Raw genomic sequence first — 23,798 nt, forward strand, 5'->3', positions numbered from 1 at the left:
TCAACTCGCCTGAACCACATGACGGATACGCAAAAATCACCTGCCCGCTACACCAGCACCACTTCCGGGACAAGCCGGAATCACGTGAGGGGCATGCCGGCACAGCCTCTCAGACTGAACCTCGTGCCGGACACCACAGAACCACCTGCCGGACAGACCGGAACCATCTGCAGGACACGCCGGAACCACCGGCTCGACCCGCCGGAACGACCGCTGGACATGCAAAATAACCTGCCGGCTACGCCGGAAACACTTGGCGAACACTCCGGAATCTCCTGCCGGGCATGCCCGAACCACCTCTCAGATATGCCAGAACCACGTGCCAATGACCCCGGAAGCACCTGCCGAGCACGCCGGAACCACCTGCTCGACTCGCCAGAACCACCTGCCGGACACGCAAAAATCACCTGCCGGCTACGCCACAACCAGTTGGGGAACACTTCGGAATCACCTGCCGGGCTTGCTGGAACCACCTGCCGGTCATGCCAAAATCACCTGCCAACTACGCCAGTACCACTTGGCGGACACTGTGGAAACACCTGTCGCGCCGGCCGGAACCACATCTCACACGTGCCAGAACCATGTGCATGAGATGCTGGAACCACACCCCGAACAGACGGAAAACACCTGCCAGACCCGTCTGAACAACATGCCGAGCACGCCGGAGCCACCTGCTCGACTCGCCGGAACCACCTACCTGACATGCCCAAATCACCAGCCGGGTATGCCAGAACCACTTGGCGGACACTACGGAATCATCTGCCGGACATGCCGGAACCAGCTCTCAGACACACCAGAACCACGTGCCGGAGACGCCGGAAGCACCTGCCGAGCATGCCGGAGCCACCTGCTCGACTCGCCAGAAACACCTGCCGGACACGCCAAAATCACCTGCCGGGTACGCCAGAACCACCTGGCGGACACTCCGAAATCACCTGTCGCGCATGCCGGAACCACCTCTCAGACGTGCCGGAAGCACGTGCCGGACACGCCGCAATCACCTACCGGACAGACCGGAACCACCTGCCGAGCACGCCGGAGCCACCTGTTCGACTGGCTGGAACCACCTGCCGGACAGGCCAATATTAACTGCTGGCTATGCCAGAACCACCTGGGGGACAGTCCGGGATCACCTGCCAGCCATGGCGGAACCACCTCTCACACGTACCAGAACCACCTGCCGGAGAAGCTGGAAACACGTCCTCGACAGTCTGGAACCACCTGCCGGCCAAGCCTGAACCACCTGCCAAGCACAACGGAACAACCTGCCAGACACGCCAAAATCAACTGCGGGTTATGCCAGAACCACTTGGAGGACTCTCTGGGATGACCTGCCGGGCATGCCGGAACCACCTCTCAGACGTGCCAGAACCATGTGGCGGACAGTCCGGAATCACCTGTTGGGCATGCGCAACCACCTCTGAGACGTACCAGAACCACATGCCGTGCAGGCTGGAACCACCTACCGGACAGACCGGAATCACCTTTCGGGCATGCCGGAACCACCTGTCAGATGTGCCAGAAACACGTGCCGGAGACGCCGGAAGCACCGGCCAAGCACGTTGGAACCACCTGCTCAACTCGCCTGAACCACCTGCCGGACATGCCAAAATCACCTGCCGACTATGCCAGAACCGCTTGGCGAACACTCCGGAATCACTTGCCGGGCATGCAGGAACCACCTCTCAGACATGCCAGAACCCCGTGCCAATGACCCCGGAAGCACCAGCCGAGCACGCCGGAACCACCTGCTCAACTCGCCTGAACCACCTGCCGGACACACCAAAATCACCTGCCCGCTACACCAGCACCACTTCGGGGACAAGCCGGAATCACGTGAGGGGCATGCCGGCACAGCCTCTCAGACTGAACCTCGTGCCGGACACCACAGAACCACCTGCCGGACAGACCGGAACCACCTGCCGGACACGCCGGAACCACCGGCTCGACCCGCCGGAACGACCGCTGGACATGCAAAATCACCTGCCGGCTACGCCGGAAACACTTGGTGAACACTCCGGAATCACCTGCCGGGCATGCCGGAACCACCTCTCAGATATGCCAGAACCACGTGCCAATGACCCCGGAAGCACCTGCCGAGCACGCCGGAACCACCTGCTTGACTCGCCAGAACCACCTGCCGGACACGCAAAAATCACCTGCCGGCTACGCCACAACCAGTTGGGGAACACTTCGGAATCACCTGCCGGGCTTGCTGGAACCACCTGCCGGTCATGCCAAAATCACCTGCCAACTACGCCAGTACCACTTGGCGGACACTGTGGAAACACCTGTCGGGCCGGCAGGAACCACATCTCAGACGTGCCAGAACCATGTGCATGAGATGCTGGAACCACACCCCGAACAGACGGAAAACACCTGCCAGACCCGTCTGAACAACCTGCCGAGCACGCCGGAGCCACCTGCTCGACTCACCGGAACCACCTATCTGACATGCCCAAATCACCAGCCGGGTATGCCAGAACCACTTGGCGGACACTCCGGAATCATCTGCCGGACATGCCGGAACCAGCTCTCAGACACACCAGAACCACGTGCCGGAGACGCCGGAAGCACCTGCCGAGCATGCCGGAGCCACCTGCTCGACTCGCCAGAAACACCTGCCGGACACGCCAAAATCACCTGCCGGGTACGCCAGAACCACCTGGCGGACACTCCGAAATCACCTGTCGCGCATGCCGGAACCACCTCTCAGACGTGCCGGAAGCACGTGCCGGACACGCCGGAATCACCTAGCGGACAGACCGGAACCACCTGCCGAGCACGCCGGAGCCACCTGTTCGACTGGCTGGAACCACCTGCCGGACAGGCCAATATTAACTGCTGGCTATGCCAGAACCACCTGGGGGACAGTCCGGGATCACCTGCCAGCCATGGCGGAACCACCTCTCACACGTACCAGAACCACCTGCCGGAGAAGCTGGAAACACGTCCTGGACAGTCTGGAACCACCTGCCGGCCAAGCCTGAACCACCTGCCAAGCACAACGGAACAACCTGCCAGACACGCCAAAATCACCTGCGTGTTATGCCAGAACCACTTGGAGGACTCTCTGGGATGACCTGCCGGGCATGCCGGAACCACCTCTCAGACGTGCCAGAACCATGTGGCGGACAGTCCGGAATCACCTGTTGGGCATGCGCAACCACCTCTGAGACGTACCAGAACCACATGCCGTGCAGGCTGGAACCACCTACCGGACAGACCGGAATCACCTTTCGGGCATGCCGGAACCACCTGTCAGATGTGCCAGAAACACGTGCCGGAGACGCCGGAAGCACCTGCCAAACACGTTGGAACCACCTGCTCAACTCGCCTGAACCACCTGCCGGACATGCCAAAATCACCTGCCGACTATGCCAGAACCACTTGGCGAACACTCCGGAATCACTTGCCGGGCATGCAGGAACCACCCCTCAGACATGCCAGAACCCCGTGCCAATGACCCCGGAAGCACCAGCCGAGCACGCCGGAACCACCTGCTCAACTCGCCTGAACCACCTGCCGGACACGCCAAAATCACCTGCCCGCTACACCAGCACCACTTCGGGGACAAGCCGGAATCACGTGAGGGGCATGCCGGCACAGCCTCTCAGACTGAACCTCGTGCCGGACACCACAGAACCACCTGCCGGACAGACCGGAACCACCTGCCGGACACGCCGGAACCACCGGCTCGACCCGCCGGAACGACCGCTGGACATGCAAAATCACCTGCCGGCTACGCCGGAAACACTTGGCGAACACTCCCGAATCACCTGAGGGGCATGCCGGAACCACCTCTCAGATATGCCAGAACCACGTGCCAATGACCCCGGAAGCACCTGCCGAGCACGCCGGAACCACCTGCTCGACTCGCCAGAACCACCTGCCGGACACGCAAAAATCACCTGCCGGCTACGCCACAACCAGTTGGGGAACACTTCGGAATCACCTGCCGGGCTTGCTGGAACCACCTGCCGGTCATGCCAAAATCACCTGCCAACTACGCCAGTACCACTTGGCGGACACTGTGGAAACACCTGTCGGGCCGGCAGGAACCACATCTCACACGTGCCAGAACCATGTGCATGAGATGCTGGAACCACACCCCGAACAGACGGAAAACACCTGCCAGACCCGTCTGAACAACCTGCCGAGCACGCCGGAGCCACCTGCTCGACTCGCCGGAACCACCTACCTGACATGCCCAAATCACCAGCCGGGTATGCCAGAACCACTTGGCGGACACTCCGGAATCATCTGCCGGACATGCCGGAACCAGCTCTCAGACACACCAGAACCACGTGCCGGAGACGCCGGAATCACCTGCCGAGAATGCCGGAGCCACCTGCTCGACTCGCCAGAAACACCTGCCGGACACGCCAAAATCCCCTGCCGGGACGCCAGAACCACCTGGCGGACACTCCGAAATCACCTGTCGCGCATGCCGGAACCACCTCTCAGACGTGCCGGAAGCACGTGCCGGACACGCCGCAATCACCTAGCGGACAGACCGGAACCACCTGCCGAGCACGCCGGAGCCACCTGTTCGACTGGCTGGAACCACCTGCCGGACAGGCCAATATTAACTGCTGGCTATGCCAGAACCACCTGGGGGACAGTCCGGGATCACCTGCCAGCCATGGCGGAACCACCTCTCACACGTACCAGAACCACCTGCCGGAGAAGCTGGAAACACGTCCTGGACAGTCTGGAACCACCTGCCGGCCAAGCCTGAATCACCTGCCAAGCACAACGGAACAACCTGCCAGACACGCCAAAATCACCTGCGTGTTATGCCAGAACCACTTGGAGGACTCTCTGGGATGACCTGCCGGGCATGCCGGAACCACCTCTCAGACGTGCCAGAACCATGTGGCGGACAGTCCGGAATCACCTGTTGGGCATGCGCAACCACCTCTGAGACGTACCAGAACCACATGCCGTGCAGGCTGGAACCACCTACCGGACAGACCGGAATCACCTTTCGGGCATGCCGGAACCACCTGTCAGATGTGCCAGAAACACGTGCTGGAGACGCCGGAAGCACCTGCCAAGCACGTCGGAACCACCTGCTCAACTCGCATGAACCACCTGCCGGACATGCCAAAATCACCTGCCGACTATGCCAGAACCACTTGGCGAAAACTCCGGAAACACTTGCCGGGCATGCAGGAACCACCTCTCAGACATGCCAGAACCCCGTGCCAATGACCCCGGAAGCACCAGCCGAGCACGCCGGAACCACCTGCTCAACTCGCCTGAACCACCTGCCGGACACGCCAAAATCACCTGCCCGCTACACCAGCACCACTTCGGGGACAAGCCGGAATCACGTGAGGGGCATGCCGGCACAGCCTCTCAGACTGAACCTCATGCCGGACACCACAGAACCACCTGCCGGACAGACCGGAACCACCTGCCGGACACGCCGGAACCACCGGCTCGACCCGCCGGAACGACCGCTGGACATGCAAAATCACCTGCCGGCTACGCCGGAAACACTTGGCGAACACTCCGGAATCACCTGCCGGGCATGCCGGAACCACCTCTCAGATATGCCAGAACCACGTGCCAATGACCCCGGAAGCACCTGCCGAGCACGCCGGAACCACCTGCTCGACTCGCCAGAACCACCTGCCGGACACGCAAAAATCACCTGCCGGCTACGCCACAACCAGTTGGGGAACACTTCGGAATCACCTGCCGGGCTTGCTGGAACCACCTGCCGGTCATGCCAAAATCACCTGCCAACTACGCCAGTACCACTTGGCGGACACTGTGGAAACACCTGTCGGGCCGGCCGGAACCACATCTCACACGTGCCAGAACCATGTGCATGAGATGCTGGAACCACACCCCGAACAGACGGAAAACACCTGCCAGACCCGTCTGAACAACCTGCCGAGCACGCCGGAGCCACCTGCTCGACTCGCCGGAACCACCTACCTGACATGCCAAAATCACCAGCCGGGTATGCCAGAACCACTTGGCGGACACTCCGGAATCATCTGCCGGACATGCCGGAACCAGCTCTCAGACACACCAGAACCACGTGCCGGAGACGCCGGAATCACCTGCCGAGCATGCCGGAGCCACCTGCTCGACTCGCCAGAAACACCTGCCGGACACGCCAAAATCACCTGCCGGGTACGCCAGAACCACCTGGCGGACACTCCGAAATCACCTGTCGCGCATGCCGGAACCACCTCTCAGACGTGCCGGAAGCACGTGCCGGACACGCTGGAATCACCTAGCGGACAGACCGGAACCACCTGCCGAGCACGCCGGAGCCACCTGTTCGACTGGCTGGAACCACCTGCCGGACAGGCCAATATTAACTGCTGGCTATGCCAGAACCACCTGGGGGACAGTCCGGGATCACCTGCCAGCCATGGCGGAACCACCTCTCACACGTACCAGAACCACCTGCCGGAGAAGCTGGAAACACGTCCTCGACAGTCTGGAACCACCTGCCGGCCAAGCCTGAACCACCTGCCAAGCACAACGGAACAACCTGCCAGACACGCCAAAATCACCTGCGTGTTATGCCAGAACCACTTGGAGGACTCTCTGGGATGACCTGCCGGGCATGCCGGAACCACCTCTCAGACGTGCCAGAACCATGTGGCGGACAGTCCGGAATCACCTGTTGGGCATGCGCAACCACCTCTGAGACGTACCAGAACCACATGCCGTGCAGGCTGGAACCACCTACCGGACAGACCGGAATCATCTTTCGGGCATGCCGGAACCACCTGTCAGATGTGCCAGAAACACGTGCCGGAGACGCCGGAAGCACCTGCCAAGCACGTTGGAACCACCTGCTCAACTCGCCTGAACCACCTGCCGGACATGCCAAAATCACCTGCCGACTATGCCAGAACCACTTGGCGAACACTCCGGAATCACTTGCCGGGCATGCAGGAACCACCTCTCAGACATGCCAGAACCCCGTGCCAATGACCCCGGAAGCACCAGCCGAGCACGCCGGAACCACCTGCTCAACTCGCCTGAACCACCTGCCGGACACGCCAAAATCACCTGCCCGCTACACCAGCACCACTTCGGGGACAAGCCGGAATCACGTGAGGGGCATGCCGGCACAGCCTCTCAGACTGAACCTCGTGCCGGACACCACAGAACCACCTGCCGGACAGACCGGAACCACCTGCCGGACACGCCGGAACCACCGGCTCGACCCGCCGGAACGACCGCTGGACATGCAAAATCACCTGCCGGCTACGCCGGAAACACTTGCCGAACACTCCGGAATCACCTGCCGGGCATGCCGGAACCACCTCTCAGATATGCCAGAACCACGTGCCAATGACCCCGGAAGCACCTGCCGAGCACGCCGGAACCACCTGCTCGACTCGCCAGAACCACCTGCCGGACACGCAAAAATCACCTGCCGGCTACGCCACAACCAGTTGGGGAACACTTCGGAATCACCTGCCGGGCTTGCTGGAACCACCTGCCGGTCATGCCAAAATCACCTGCCAACTACGCCAGTACCACTTGGCGGACACTGTGGAAACACCTGTCGCGCCGGCCGGAACCACATCTCACACGTGCCAGAACCATGTGCATGAGATGCTGGAACCACACCCCGAACAGACGGAAAACACCTGCCAGACCCGTCTGAACAACCTGCCGAGCACGCCGGAGCCACCTGCTCGACTCGCCGGAACCACCTACCTGACATGCCCAAATCACCAGCCGGGTATGCCAGAACCACGTGGCGGACACTCCGGAATCATCTGCCGGACATGCCGGAACCAGCTCTCAGACACACCAGAACCACGTGCCGGAGACGCCGGAAGCACCTGCCGAGCATGCCGGAGCCACCTGCTCGACTCGCCAGAAACACCTGCCGGACACGCCAAAATCACCTGCCGGGTACGCCAGAACCACCTGGCGGACACTCCGAAATCACCTGTCGCGCATGCCGGAACCACCTCTCAGACGTGCCGGAAGCACGTGCCGGACACGCCGCAATCACCTACCGGACAGACCGGAACCACCTGCCGAGCACGCCGGAGCCACCTGTTCGACTGGCTGGAACCACCTGCCGGACAGGCCAATATTAACTGCTGGCTATGCCAGAACCACCTGGGGGACAGTCCGGGATCACCTGCCAGCCATGGCGGAACCACCTCTCACACGTACCAGAACCACCTGCCGGAGAAGCTGGAAACACGTCCTGGACAGTCTGGAACCACCTGCCGGCCAAGCCTGAACCACCTGCCAAGCACAACGGAACAACCTGCCAGACACGCCAAAATCACCTGCGTGTTATGCCAGAACCACTTGGAGGACTCTCTGGGATGACCTGCCGGGCATGCCGGAACCACCTCTCAGACGTGCCAGAACCATGTGGCGGACAGTCCGGAATCACCTGTTGGGCATGCGCAACCACCTCTGAGACGTACCAGAACCACATGCCGTGCAGGCTGGAACCACCTACCGGACAGACCGGAATCACCTTTCGGGCATGCCGGAACCACCTGTCAGATGTGCCAGAACCACGTGCCAATGACCCTGGAAGCACCTTCCGAGCACGCCGGAACCACCTGCTCGACTCGCCAGAACCACCTGCCGGACACGCAAAAATCACCTGCCGGCTACGCCACAACCAGTTGGGGAACACTTCGGAATCACCTGCCGGGCTTGCTGGAACCACCTGCCGGTCATCCCAAAATCACCTGCCAACTACGCCAGGACCACTTGGCGGACACTGTCGAAACACCTGTCGGGCCGGCCAGAACAACATCTCACACGTGTCAGAACCATGTGCATGAGATGCTGGAACCACACCCCGAACAGACGGAAAACACCTGCCAGACCCGTCTGAACAACCTGCCGAGCACGCCGGAGCCACCTGCTCGACTCGCCGGAACCACCTACCTGACATGCCCAAATCACCAGCCGGGTATGCCAGAACCACTTGGCGGACACTCCGGAATCATCTGCCGGACATGCCGGAACCAGCTCTCATACACACCAGAACCACGTGCCGGAGACGCCGGAAGCACCTGCCGAGCATGCCGGAGCCACCTGCTCGACTCGCCAGAAACACCTGCCGGACACGCCAAAATCACCTGCCGGGTACGCCAGAACCACCTGGCGGACACTCCGAAATCACCTGCCACGCATGCCGGAACCACCTCTCAGACGTGCCGGAAGCACATGCCAGACACGCCGGAAACACCTACCGGAGAGACCGGAACCACCTGCCGAGCACGCCGGAGCCACCTGTTCGACTGGCTGGAACCACCTGCCGGACAGGCCAATATTAACTGCTGGCTATGCCAGAACCATCTGGGGGACAGTCCGGAATCACCTGCCAGCCATGGCGGAACCATCTCTCACACGTACCAGAACCACCTGCCGGAGAAGCTGGAAACACGTCCTGGACAGACTGGAACCACGTGACGGCCATGCCTGAACCACCTGCCGAGCATGGCGGAACCACCTGCCGGACACGCCAAAATCACCTGCGGGCTACGCCAGAACCACTTGGACGACTCTCCGAAATGACCTGCCGGGCATGTTGGAACCACCTCTCAGACGTGCCAGAAGCACGTGGCGGACAGTCCGGAATCACCTGTTGGGCATACGCAACCACCTCTGAGACGTACCAGAACCACGTGCCGTGCACGCCGGAACCACCTACCTGACAGACCGGAATCAACTTTTGGGCATGCCGGAACCACCAGTCAGATGTGCCAGAAACACGTGCCGGAGACGCCGGAAGCACCTGCCGAGCACGTCGCAACCACCTGCTCAACTCGCCTGAACCACCTGCCGGACACGCCAAAATCACCTGCCCGCTACACCAGCACCACTTCGGGGACAAGCCGGAATCACGTGAGGGGCATGCCGGCACAGACTCTCAGACTGAACCTCGTGCCGGACACCACAGAACCACCTGCCGGACAGACCGGAACCACCTGCCGGACACGCCGCAACCACCGGCTCGACCCGCCGGAACGACCGCTGGACATGCAAAATCACCTGCCGGCTACGCCGGAAACACTTGCCGAACACTCCGGAATCACCTGCCGGGCATGCCGGAACCACCTCTCAGATAAGCCAGAACCACGTGCCAATGACCCCGGAAGCACCTGCCGAGCACGCCGGAACCACCTGCTCGACTCGCCAGAACCACCTGCCGGACACGCAAAAATCACCTGCCGGCTACGCCACAACCAGTTGGGGAACACTTCGGAATCACCTGCCGGGCTTGCTGGAACCACCTGCCGGTCATCCCAAAATCACCTGCCAACTACGCCAGGACCACTTGGCGGACACTGTCGAAACACCTGTCGGGCCGGCCGGAACCACATCTCACACGTGCCAGAACCATGTGCATGAGATGCTGGAACCACACCCCGAACAGACGGAAAACACCTGCCAGACCCGTCTGAACAACGTGCCGAGCACGCCAGAGCCACCTGCTCGACTCGCCGGAACCACCTACCTGACATGCCCAAATCACCAGCCGGGTATGCCAGAACCACTTGGCGGACACTCCGGAATCATCTGCCGGACATGCCGGAACCAGCTCTCAGACACACCAGAACCACGTGCCGGAGACGCCGGAAGCACCTGCCGAGCATGCCGGAGCCACCTGCTCGACTCGCCAGAAAGACCTGCCGGACACGCCAAAATCACCTGCCGGGTACGCCAGAACCACCTGGCGGACACTCCGAAATCACCTGTCGCGCATGCCGGAACCACCTCTCAGACGTGCCGGAAGCACGTGCCGGACACGCCAGAATCACCTACCGGACAGACCGGAACCACCTGCCGAGCACGCCGGAGCCACCTGTTCGACTGGCTGGAACCACCTGCCGGACAGGCCAATATTAACTGCTGGCTATGCCAGAACCACCTGGGGGACAGTCCGGGATCACCTGCCAGCCATGGCGGAACCACCTCTCACACGTACCAGAACCACCTGCCGGAGAAGCTGGAAACACGTCCTGGACAGTCTGGAACCACCTGCCGGCCAAGCCTGAACCACCTGCCAAGCACAACGGAACAACCTGCCAGACACGCCAAAATCACCTGCGTGTTATGCCAGAACCACTTGGAGGACTCTCTGGGATGACCTGCCGGGCATGCCGGAACCACCTCTCAGACGTGCCAGAACCATGTGGCGGACAGTCCGGAATCACCTGTTGGGCATGCGCAACCACCTCTGAGACGTACCAGAACCACATGCCGTGCAGGCTGGAACCACCTACCGGACAGACCGGAATCACCTTTCGGGCATGCCGGAACCACCTGTCAGATGTGCCAGAAACACGTGCCGGAGACGCCGGAAGCACCGGCCAAGCACGTTGGAACCACCTGCTCAACTCGCCTGAACCACCTGCCGGACATGCCAAAATCACCTGCCGACTATGCCAGAACCACTTGGCGAACACTCCGGAATCACTTGCCGGGCATGCAGGAACCACCTCTCAGACATGCCAGAACCCCGTGCCAATGACCCCGGAAGCACCAGCCGAGCACGCCGGAACCACCTGCTCAACTCGCCTGAACCACCTGCCGGACACGCCAAAATCACCTGCCCGCTACACCAGCACCACTTCGGGGACAAGCCGGAATCACGTGAGGGGCATGCCGGCACAGCCTCTCAGACTGAACCTCGTGCCGGACACCACAGAACCACCTGCCGGACAGACCGGAACCACCTGCCGGACACGCCGGAACCACCGGCTCGACCCGCCGGAACGACCGCTGGACATGCAAAATCACCTGCCGGCTACGCCGGAAACACTTGCCGAACACTCCGGAATCACCTGCCGGGCATGCCGGAACCACCTCTCAGATATGCCAGAACCACGTGCCAATGACCCCGGAAGCACCTGCCGAGCACGCCGGAACCACCTGCTCGACTCGCCAGAACCACCTGCCGGACACGCAAAAATCACCTGCCGGCTACGCCACAACCAGTTGGGGAACACTTCGGAATCACCTGCCGGGCTTGCTGGAACCACCTGCCGGTCATGCCAAAATCACCTGCCAACTACGCCAGTACCACTTGGCGGACACTGTGGAAACACCTGTTGGGCCGGCCGGAACCACATCTCAGACGTGCCAGAACCATGTGCATGAGCTGCAGGAACCACACCCCGAATAGACGGAAAACACCTGCCAGACCCGTCTGAACAACCTGCCGAGCACGCCGGAGCCACCTGCTCGACTCGCCGGAACCACCTACCTGACATGCCCAAATCACCAGCCGGGTATGCCAGAACCACTTGGCGGACACTCCGGAATCATCTGCCGGACATGCCGGAACCAGCTCTCAGACACACCAGAACCACGTGCCGGAGACGCCGGAAGCACCTGCCGAGCATGCCAGAGCCACCTGCTCGACTCGCCAGAAACACCTGCCGGACACGCCAAAATCACCTGCCGGGTACGCCAGAACCACCTGGCGGACACTCCGAAATCACCTGTCGCGCATGCCGGAACCACCTCTCAGACGTGCCGGAAGCACGTGCCGGACACGCCGGAATCACCTAGCGGACAGACCGGAACCACCTGCCGAGCACGCCAGAGCCACCTGTTCGACTGGCTGGAACCACCTGCCGGACAGGCCAATATTAACTGCTGGCTATGCCAAAAGCACCTGGGGGACAGGCCGGGATCACCTGCCAGCCATGGCGGAACCACCTCTCACACGTACCAGAACCACCTGCCGGAGAAGCTGGAAACACGTCCTGGACAGTCTGGAACCACCTGCCGACCAAGCCTGAACCACCGGCCAAGCACAACGGAACAACCTGCCAGACACGCCAAAATCACCTGCGTGTTATGCCAGAACCACTTGGAGGACTCTCTGGGATGACCTGCCGGGCATGTCGGAACCACCTCTCAGACGTGCCAGAACCATGTGGCGGACAGTCCGGAATCACCTGTTGGGCATGCGCAACCACCTCTGAGACGTACCAGAACCACATGCCGTGCAGGCTGGAACCACCTACCGGACAGACCGGAATCACCTTTCGGGCATGCCGGAACCACCTGTCAGATGTGCCAGAAACACGTGCCGGAGACGCCGGAAGCACCTGCCAAGCACGTTGGAACCACCTGCTCAGCTCGCCTGAACCACCTGCCGGACATGCCAAAATCACCTGCCGACTATGCCAGAACCACTTGGCGAACACTCCGGAATCACTTGCCGGGCATGCAGGAACCACCTCTCAGACATGCCAGAACCCCGTGCCAATGACCCCGGAAGCACCAGCCGAGCACGCCGGAACCACCTGCTCAACTCGCCTGAACCACCTGCCGGACACGCCAAAATCACCTGCCCGCTACACCAGCACCACTTCGGGGACAAGCCGGAATCACGTGAGGGGCATGCCGGCACAGCCTCTCAGACTGAACCTCGTGCCGGACACCACAGAACCACCTGCCGGACAGACCGGAACCACCTGCCGGACACGCCGGAACCACCGGCTCGACCCGCCGGAACGACCGCTGGACATGCAAAATCACCTGCCGGCTACGCCGGAAACACTTGGCGAACACTCCGGAATCACCTGCCGGGCATGCCGGAACCACCTCTCAGATATGCCAGAACCACGTGCCAATGACCCTGGAAGCACCTTCCGAGCACGCCGGAACCACCTGTTCGACTCGCCAGAACCACCTGCCGGACACGCAAAAATCACCTGCCGGCTACGCCACAACCAGTTGGGGAACACTTCGGAATGACCTGCCGGGCTTGCTGGAACCAACTGCCGGTCATGCCAAAATCACCTGCCAACTACGCCAGTACCACTTGGCGGACACTGTGGAAACACCTGTTGGGCCGGCCGGAACCACATCTCACACGTGCCAGAACCATGTGCATGAGCTGCAGGAACCACACCCCGAATAGACGGAAAACACCTGCCAGACCCGTCTGAACAACCTGCCGAGCACGCCGGAGCCACCTGCTCGACTCGCCGGAACCACCTACCTGACATGCCCAAATCACCAGCCGGGTATGCCAGAACCACTTGGCGGACACTCCGGAATCATCTGCCGGACATGCCGGAACCAGCTCTCAGACACACCAGAACCACGTGCCGGAGACGCCGGAAGCACCTGCCGAGCATGCCGGAGCCACCTGCTCGACTCGCCAGAAACACCTGCCGGACACGCCAAAATCACCTGCCGGGTACGCCAGAACCACCTGGCGGACACTCCGAAATCACCTGTCGCGCATGCCGGAACCAGCTCTCAGACGTGCCGGAAGCGCGTGCCGGACACACCGGAATCACCTAGCGGACAGACCGGAACCACCTGCCGAGCACGCCGGAGCCACCTGTTCGACTGGCTGGAACCACCTGCCGGACAGGCCAATATTAACTGCTGGCTATGCCAAAAGCACCTGGGGGACAGTCCGGGATCACCTGCCAGCCATGGCGGAACCACCTCTCACACGTACCAGAACCACCTGCCGGAGAAGCTGGAAACACGTCCTGGACATTCTGGAACCACCTGCCGACCAAGCCTGAACCACCGGCCAAGCACAACGGAACAACCTGCCAGACACGCCAAAATCACCTGCGTGTTATGCCAGAACCACTTGGAGGACTCTCTGGGATGACCTGCCGGGCATGTCGGAACCACCTCTCAGACGTGCCAGAACCATGTGGCGGACAGTCCGGAATCACCTGTTGGGCATGCGCAACCACCTCTGAGACGTACCAGAACCACATGCCGTGCAGGCTGGAACCACCTACCGGACAGACCGGAATCACCTTTCGGGCATGCCGGAACCACCTGTCAGATGTGCCAGAAACACGTGCCGGAGACGCCGGAAGCACCTGCCAAGCACGTTGGAACCACCTGCTCAGCTCGCCTGAACCACCTGCCGGACATGCCAAAATCACCTGCCGACTATGCCAGAACCGCTTGGCGAACACTCCGGAATCACTTGCCGGGCATGCAGGAACCACCTCTCAGACATGCCAGAACCCCGTGCCAATGACCCCGGAAGCACCAGCCGAGCACGCCGGAACCACCTGCTCAACTCGCCTGAACCACCTGCCGGACACGCCAAAATCACCTGCCCGCTACACCAGCACCACTTCGGGGACAAGCCGGAATCACGTGAGGGGCATGCCGGCACAGCCTCTCAGACTGAACCTCGTGCCGGACACCACAGAACCACCTGCCGGACAGACCGGAACCACTTGCCGGACACGCCGGAACCACCGGCTCGACCCGCCGGAACGACCGCTGGACATGCAAAATCACCTGCCGGCTACGCCGGAAACACTTGGCGAACACTCCGGAATCACCTGCCGGGCATGCCGGAACCACCTCTCAGATAAGCCAGAACCACGTGCCAATGACCCCGGAAGCACCTGCCGAGCACGCCGGAACCACCTGCTCGACTCGCCAGAACCACCTGCCGGACACGCAAAAATCACCTGCCGGCTACGCCACAACCAGTTGGGGAACACTTCGGAATCACCTGCCGGGCTTGCTGGAACCACCTGCCGGTCATGCCAAAATCACCTGCCAACTACGCCAGTACCACTTGGCGGACACTGTGGAAACACCTGTCGCGCCGGCCGGAACCACATCTCACACGTGCCAGAACCATGTGCATGAGATGCTGGAACCACACCCCGAACAGATGGAAAACACCTGCCAGACCCGTCTGAACAACCTGCCGAGCACGCCAGAGCCACCTGCTCGACTCGCCGGAACCACCTACCTGACATGCCAAAATCACCAGCCCGGTATGCCAGAACCACTTGGCGGACACTCCGGAATCATCTGCCGGACATGCCGGAACCAGCTCTCAGACACACCAGAACCACGTGCCGGAGACGCCGGAAGCACCTGCCGAGCATGCCGGAGCCACCTGCTCGACTCGCCAGAAACACCTGCCGGACACGCCAAAATCACCTGCCGGGTACGCCAGAACCACCTGGCGGACACTCCGAAATCACCTGTCGCGCATGCCGGAACCACCTCTCAGACGTGCCGGAAGCACGTGCCGGACACGCCCGAATCACCTAGCGGACAGACCGGAACCACCTGCCGAGCACGCCGGAGCCAGCTGTTCGACTGGCTGGAACCACCTGCCGGACAGGCCAATATTAACTGCTGGCTATGCCAAAAGCACCTGGGGGACAGTCCAGGATCACCTGCCAGCCATGGCGGAACCACCTCTCACACGTACCAGAACCACCTGCCGGAGAAGCTGGAAACACGTCCTGGACAGTCTGGAACCACCTGCCGACCAAGCCTGAACCACCGGCCAAGCACAACGGAACAACCTGCCAGACACGCCAAAATCACCTGCGTGTTATGCCAGAACCACTTGGAGGACTCTCTGGGATGACCTGCCGGGCATGTCGGAACCACCTCTCAGACGTGCCAGAACCATGTGGCGGACAGTCCGGAATCACCTGTTGGGCATGCGCAACCACCTCTGAGACGTACCAGAACCACATGCCGTGCAGGCTGGAACCACCTACCGGACAGACCGGAATCACCTTTCGGGCATGCCGGAACCACCTGTCAGATGTGCCAGAAACACGTGCCGGAGACGCCGGAAGCACCTGCCAAGCACGTTGGAACCACCTGCTCAGCTCGCCTGAACCACCTGCCGGACATGCCAAAATCACCTGCCGACTATGCCAGAACCGCTTGGCGAACACTCCGGAATCACTTGCCGGGCATGCAGGAACCACCTCTCAGACATGCCAGAACCCCGTGCCAATGACCCCGGAAGCACCAGCCGAGCACGCCGGAACCACCTGCTCAACTCGCCTGAACCACCTGCCGGACACGCCAAAATCACCTGCCCGCTACACCAGCACCACTTCGGGGACAAGCCGGAATCACGTGAGGGGCATGCCGGCACAGCCTCTCAGACTGAACCTCGTGCCGGACACCACAGAACCACCTGCCGGACAGACCGGAACCACCTGCCGGACACGCCGGAACCACCGGCTCGACCCGCCGGAACGACCGCTGGACATGCAAAATCACCTGCCGGCTACGCCGGAAACACTTGGCGAACACTCCGGAATCACCTGCCGGGCATGCCGGAACCACCTCTCAGATAAGCCAGAACCACGTGCCAATGACCCCGGAAGCACCTGCCGAGCACGCCGGAACCACCTGCTCGACTCGCCAGAACCACCTGCCGGACACGCAAAAATCACCTGCCGGCTACGCCACAACCAGTTGGGGAACACTTCGGAATCACCTGCCGGGCTTGCTGGAACCACCTGCCGGTCATGACAAAATCACTTGCCAACTACGCCAGTACCACTTGGCGGACACTGTGGAAACACCTGTCGCGCCGGCCGGAACCACATCTCACACGTGCCAGAACCATGTGCATGAGATGCTGGAACCACACCCCGAATAGACGGAAAACACCTGCCAGACCCGTCTGAACAACCTGCCGAAAACGCCGGAGCCACCTGCTCGACTCGCCGGAACCACCTACCTGACATGCCCAAATCACCAGCCGGGTATGCCAGAACCACTTGGCGGACACTCCGGAATCATCTGCCGGACATGCCGGAACCAGCTCTCAGACACACCAGAACCACGTGCCGGAGACGCCGGAAGCACCTGCCGAGCATGCCGGAGCCACCTGCTCGACTCGCCAGAAACACCTGCCGGACACGCCAATATCACCTGCCGGGGACGCCAGAACCACCTGGCGGACACTCCGAAATCACCTGCCGCGCATGCTGGAACCACCTCTCAGACGTGCCGGAAGCACGTGCCAGACACGCCGGAAACACCTAGCGGACAGACCGGAACCACCTGCCGAGCACGCCGGAGCCACCTGTTCGACTGGCTGGAACCACCTGCCAGACAGGCCAATATTAACTGCTGGCTATGCCAGAACCACCTGGGGGACAGTCTGGGATCACCTGCCAGCCATGGCGGAACCACCTCTCACACGTACCAGATCCACCTGCCGGAGAAGCTGGAAACACGTCCTGGACAGTCTGGAACCACCTGCCGGCCAAGCCTGAACCACCTGCCAAGCACAACGGAACAACCTGCCAGACACGCCAAAATCACCTGCGTGTTATGCCAGAACCACTTGGAGGACTCTCTGGGATGACCTGCCGGGCATGCCGGAACCACCTCTCAGACGTGCCAGAACCATGTGGCGGACAGTCCGGAATCACCTGTTGGGCATGCGCAACCACCTCTGAGACGTACCAGAACCACATGCCGTGCAGGCTGGAACCACCTACCGGACAGACTGGAATCACCTTTCGGGCATGCCGGAACCACCTGTCAGATGTGCCAGAAACACGTGCCGGAGACGCCGGAAGCACCTGCCGAGCACGTTGGAACCACCTGCTCAGCTCGCCTGAACCACCTGCCGGACATGCCAAAATCACCTGCCGACTATGCCAGAACCGCTTGGCGAACACTCCGGAATCACTTGCCGGGCATGCAGGAACCACCTCTCAGACATGCCAGAACCCCGTGCCAATGACCCCGGAAGCACCAGCCGAGCACGCAGGAACCACCTGCTCGACTCGCCAGAACCACCTGCTGGACACGCCAAAATCACCTGCCCGCTACACCAGCACCACTTCGGGGACAAGCCGGAATCACGTGAGGGGCATGCCGGCACAGCCTCTCAGACTGAACCTCGTGCCGGACACCACAGAACCACCTGCCGGACAGACCGGAACCACCTGCCGGACACGCCGGAACCACCGGCTCGACCCGCCGGAACGACCGCTGGACATGCAAAATCACCTGCCGGCTACGCCGGAAACACTTGGCGAACACTCCGGAATCACCTGCCGGGCATGCCGGAACCACCTCTCAGATATGCCAGAACCACGTGCCAATGACCCCGGAAGCACCTGCCGAGCACGCCGGAACCACCTGCTCGACTCGCCAGAACCACCTGCCGGACACGCAAAAATCACCTGCCGGCTACGCCACAACCAGTTGGGGAACACTTCGGAATCACCTGCCGGGCTTGCTGGAACCACCTGCCGGTCATGCCAAAATCACCTGCCAACTACGCCAGTACCACTTGGCGGACACTGTGGAAACACCTGTCGCGCCGGCCGGAACCACATCTCACACGTGCCAGAACCATGTGCATGAGATGCTGGAACCACACCCCGAACAGACGGAAAACACCTGCCAGACCCGTCTGAACAACCTGCCGAGCACGCCAGAGCCACCTGCTCGACTCGCCGGAACCACCTACCTGACATGCCAAAATCACCAGCCCGGTATGCCAGAACCACTTGGCGGACACTCCGGAATCATCTGCCGGACATGCCGGAACCAGCTCTCAGACACACCAGAACCACGTGCCGGAGACGCCGGAAGCACCTGCCGAGCATGCCGGAGCCACCTGCTCGACTCGCCAGAAACACCTGCCGGACACGCCAAAATCACCTGCCGGGTACGCCAGAACCACCTGGCGGACACTCCGAAATCACCTGTCGCGCATGCCGGAACCAGCTCTCAGACGTGCCGGAAGCACGTGCCGGACACGCCGGAATCACCTAGCGGACAGACCGGAACCACCTGCCGAGCACGCCAGAGCCACCTGTTCGACTGGCTGGAACCACCTGCCGGACAGGCCAATATTAACTGCTGGCTATGCCAAAAGCACCTGGGGGACAGTCCGGGATCACCTGCCAGCCATGGCGGAACCACCTCTCACACGTACCAGAACCACCTGCCGGAGAAGCTGGAAACACGTCCTGGACAGTCTGGAACCACCTGCCGACCAAGCCTGAACCACCGGCCAAGCACAACGGAACAACCTGCCAGACACGCCAAAATCACCTGCGTGTTATGCCAGAACCACTTGGAGGACTCTCTGGGATGACCTGCCGGGCATGTCGGAACCACCTCTCAGACGTGCCAGAACCATGTGGCGGACAGTCCGGAATCACCTGTTGGGCATGCGCAACCACCTCTGAGACGTACCAGAACCACATGCCGTGCAGGCTGGAAACACCTACCGGACAGACCGGAATCACCTTTCGGGCATGCCGGAACCACCTGTCAGATGTGCCAGAAACACGTGCCGGAGACGCCGGAAGCACCTGCCAAGCACGTTGGAACCACCTGCTCAGCTCGCCTGAACCACCTGCCGGACATGCCAAAATCACCTGCTGACTATGCCAGAACCGCTTGGCGAACACTCCGGAATCACTTGCCGGGCATGCAGGAACCACCTCTCAGACATGCCAGAACCCCGTGCCAATGACCCCGGAAGCACCAGCCGAGCACGCCGGAACCACCTGCTCAACTCGCCTGAACCACCTGCCGGACACGCCAAAATCACCTGCCCGCTACACCAGCACCACTTCGGGGACAAGCCGGAATCACGTGAGGGGCATGCCGGCACAGCCTCTCAGACTGAACCTCGTGCCGGACACCACAGAACCACCTGCCGGACAGACCGGAACCACCTGCCGGACACGCCGGAACCACCGGCTCGACCCGCCGGAACGACCGCTGGACATGCAAAATCACCTGCCGGCTACGCCGGAAACACTTGGCGAACACTCCGGAATCACCTGCCGGGCATGCCGGAACCACCTCTCAGATAAGCCAGAACCACGTGCCAATGACCCCGGAAGCACCTGCCGAGCACGCCGGAACCACCTGCTCGACTCGCCAGAACCACCTGCCGGACACGCAAAAATCACCTGCCGGCTACGCCACAACCAGTTGGGGAACACTTCGGAATCACCTGCCGGGCTTGCTGGAACCACCTGCCGGTCATGCCAAAATCACCTGCCAACTACGCCAGTACCACTTGGCGGACACTGTGGAAACACCTGTCGCGCCGGCCGGAACCACATCTCACACGTGCCAGAACCATGTGCATGAGATGCTGGAACCACACCCCGAACAGACGGAAAACACCTGCCAGACCCGTCTGAACAACCTGCCGAGCACGCCAGAGCCACCTGCTCGACTCGCCGGAACCACCTACCTGACATGCCAAAATCACCAGCCCGGTATGCCAGAACCACTTGGCGGACACTCCGGAATCATCTGCCGGACATGCCGGAACCAGCTCTCAGACACACCAGAACCACGTGCCGGAGACGCCGGAAGCACCTGCCGAGCATGCCGGAGCCACCTGCTCGACTCGCCAGAAACACCTGCCGGACACGCCAAAATCACCTGCCGGGTACGCCAGAACCACCTGGCGGACACTCCGAAATCACCTGTCGCGCATGCCGGAACCAGCTCTCAGACGTGCCGGAAGCACGTGCCGGACACGCCGGAATCACCTAGCGGACAGACCGGAACCACCTGCCGAGCACGCCAGAGCCACCTGTTCGACTGGCTGGAACCACCTGCCGGACAGGCCAATATTAACTGCTGGCTATGCCAAAAGCACCTGGGGGACAGTCCGGGATCACCTGCCAGCCATGGCGGAACCACCTCTCACACGTACCAGAACCACCTGCCGGAGAAGCTGGAAACACGTCCTGGACAGTCTGGAACCACCTGCCGACCAAGCCTGAACCACCGGCCAAGCACAACGGAACAACCTGCCAGACACGCCAAAATCACCTGCGTGTTATGCCAGAACCACTTGGAGGACTCTCTGGGATGACCTGCCGGGCATGTCGGAACCACCTCTCAGACGTGCCAGAACCATGTGGCGGACAGTCCGGAATCACCTGTTGGGCATGCGCAACCACCTCTGAGACGTACCAGAACCACATGCCGTGCAGGCTGGAACCACCTACCGGACAGACCGGAATCACCTTTCGGGCATGCCGGAACCACCTGTCAGATGTGCCAGAAACACGTGCCGGAGACGCCGGAAGCACCTGCCAAGCACGTTGGAACCACCTGCTCAACTCGCCTGAACCACCTGCCGGACATGCCAAAATCACCTGCCGACTATGCCAGAACCACTTGGCGAACACTCCGGAATCACTTGCCGGGCATGCAGGAACCACCTCTCAAACATGCCAGAACCCCGTGCCAATGACCCCGGAAGCACCAGCCGAGCACGCCGGAACCACCTGCTCAACTCGCCTGAACCACCTGCCGGACACGCCAAAATCACCTGCCCGCTACACCAGCACCACTTCGGGGACAAGCCGGAATCACGTGAGGGGCATGCCGGCACAGCCTCTCAGACTGAACCTCGTGCCGGACACCACAGAACCACCTGCCGGACAGACCGGAACCACCTGCCGGACACGCCGGAACCACCGGCTCGACCCGCCGGAACGACCGCTGGACATGCAAAATCACCTGCCGGCTACGCCGGAAACACTTGGCGAACACTCCGGAATCACCTGCCGGGCATGCCGGAACCACCTCTCAGATAAGCCAGAACCACGTGCCAATGACCCCGGAAGCACCTGCCGAGCACGCCGGAACCACCTGCTCGACTCGCCAGAACCACCTGCCGGACACGCAAAAATCACCTGCCGGCTACGCCACAACCAGTTGGGGAACACTTCGGAATCACCTGCCGGGCTTGCTGGAACCACCTGCCGGTCATGACAAAATCACCTGCCAACTACGCCAGTACCACTTGGCGGACACTGTGGAAACACCTGTCGCGCCAGCCGGAACCACATCTCACACGTGCCAGAACCATGTGCATGAGATGCTGGAACCACACCCCGTATAGACGGAAAACACCTGCCAGACCCGTCTGAACAACCTGCCGAAAACGCCGGAGCCACCTGCTCGACTCGCCGGAACCACCTACCTGACATGCCCAAATCACCAGCCGGGTATGCCAGAACCACTTGGCGGACACTCCGGAATCATCTGCCGGACATGCCGGAACCAGCTCTCAGACACACCAGAACCACGTGCCGGAGACGCCGGAAGCACCTGCCGAGCATGCCGGAGCCACCTGCTCGACTCGCCAGAAACACCTGCCGGACACGCCAAAATCACCTGCCGGGTACGCCAGAACCACCTGGCGGACACTCCGAAATCACCTGTCGCGCATGCCGGAACCAGCTCTCAGACGTGCCGGAAGCACGTGCCGGACACGCCGGAATCACCTAGCGGACAGACCGGAACCACCTGCCGAGCACGCCAGAGCCACCTGTTCGACTGGCTGGAACCACCTGCCGGACAGGCCAATATTAACTGCTGGCTATGCCAAAAGCACCTGGGGGACAGTCCGGGATCCCCTGCCAGCCATGGCGGAACCACCTCTCACACGTACCAGAACCACCTGCCGGAGAAGCTGGAAACACGTCCTGGACAGTCTGGAACCACCTGCCGACCAAGCCTGAACCACCGGCCAAGCACAACGGAACAACCTGCCAGACACGCCAAAATCACCTGCGTGTTATGCCAGAACCACTTGGAGGACTCTCTGGGATGACCTGCCGGGCATGTCGGAACCACCTCTCAGACGTGCCAGAACCATGTGGCGGACAGTCCGGAATCACCTGTTGGGCATGCGCAACCACCTCTGAGACGTACCAGAACCACATGCCGTGCAGGCTGGAACCACCTACCGGACAGACCGGAATCACCTTTCGGGCATGCCGGAACCACCTGTCAGATGTGCCAGAAACACGTGCCGGAGACGCCGGAAGCACCTGCCAAGCACGTTGGAACCACCCGCTCAACTCGCATGAACCACCTGCCGGACATGCCAAAATCACCTGCCGACTATGCCAGAACCACTTGGCGAACACTCCGGAATCACTTGCCGGGCATGCAGGAACCACCTCTCAGACATGCCAGAACCCCGTGCCAATGACCCCGGAAGCACCAGCCGAGCACGCCGG

This window comes from Equus caballus, chromosome 27 (assembly GCF_041296265.1).
Source record: "Equus caballus isolate H_3958 breed thoroughbred chromosome 27, TB-T2T, whole genome shotgun sequence".
NCBI lineage: Eukaryota > Metazoa > Chordata > Mammalia > Perissodactyla > Equidae > Equus > Equus caballus.